Source organism: Chrysochloris asiatica, unplaced genomic scaffold (assembly GCF_000296735.1).
Source record: "Chrysochloris asiatica unplaced genomic scaffold, ChrAsi1.0 scaffold00228, whole genome shotgun sequence".
Taxonomy (NCBI): domain Eukaryota; kingdom Metazoa; phylum Chordata; class Mammalia; order Afrosoricida; family Chrysochloridae; genus Chrysochloris; species Chrysochloris asiatica.
In genome coordinates, this window is record NW_006408746.1 from 2347218 (window position 1) to 2348073 (window position 856).

At 41.6% G+C, this 856-nt stretch overlaps 1 pseudogene; it reads right to left on the reverse strand.

Annotated features, from left to right (window-relative positions):
* Nucleotides 1–387, reverse strand: part of LOC102813226 — a 3682-nt pseudogene extending 3295 nt beyond the window's left edge.
* Nucleotides 388–856: the final 469 nt, after the last annotated feature.

The following is an 856-nucleotide window of genomic DNA, read 5'->3' on the forward strand; positions in this document are numbered from 1 at the left end:
GAGATGGACTGGCAAACTGGCAGCATCAATGTGTTCAAGTGTGGCAACAATTGTGAGGTTGGCCTAGGAGCGGCGATGTTTAATTCTGTTGTGTGTAGGATCGCTGAGTCAGTACCGACTCAATGGTACCTAACAACAACATAACAATAATGAAGGCCCTCAAGGGAGGTTGCTGGTAGTAGCCCAAGTTGCACATTCCTGACTCTTTTCTGTTGGACCTTTCTGACTCTGAATCTTTCTCACGCTGTCTGGCCTCTTTCTTTCTGGCTCTTTGTTAGGAATACTTCTTCAATGCCAACTTTGAACTTCACCTCCTCCATCAAGTCTCCCTTCACTCTCAGCCTCTGTACTCTCAATGTCTTCAACATTTCTGTTCACATAGCCCATTATCGACAATTACCCTGGGCTGTTTGTATCTTTTTTATCTGTATCTTGCCTTCTGTTAAAGAAATGTATAATCTTTAATAACATTTTGGTGATTTTATTCACAGACAGCAATTCATGAATCTATGGTGAACCAAACTGAAAGTAGATGGGAACTCCAAAGGAGTTGCTGCTAAGTGCCTTGGAGTTGGGTCCGACTCACAGCAAGTCTATATAGTGTTTCTGAGGAGTGGCTGGTGAGTTTGAACTGTAGATCTTGCTGTTCAAATCTAACTTGTAGTTCAGTGCTTATCTTATGACACCACAGCATAGCTTCCATATATTATCAGGCAAATATGGAAGTGAAGAAAACTAGCAATATTTTGGTTGGAATTGAGTGTTTAACTTTTTGGAACCTGGGTTCTAAGTTACGTGAGTTTAGCAGGCTTCCTTTTGCTTACTTAGGAGTCAGATCTTGGAGACATGTCAGTCT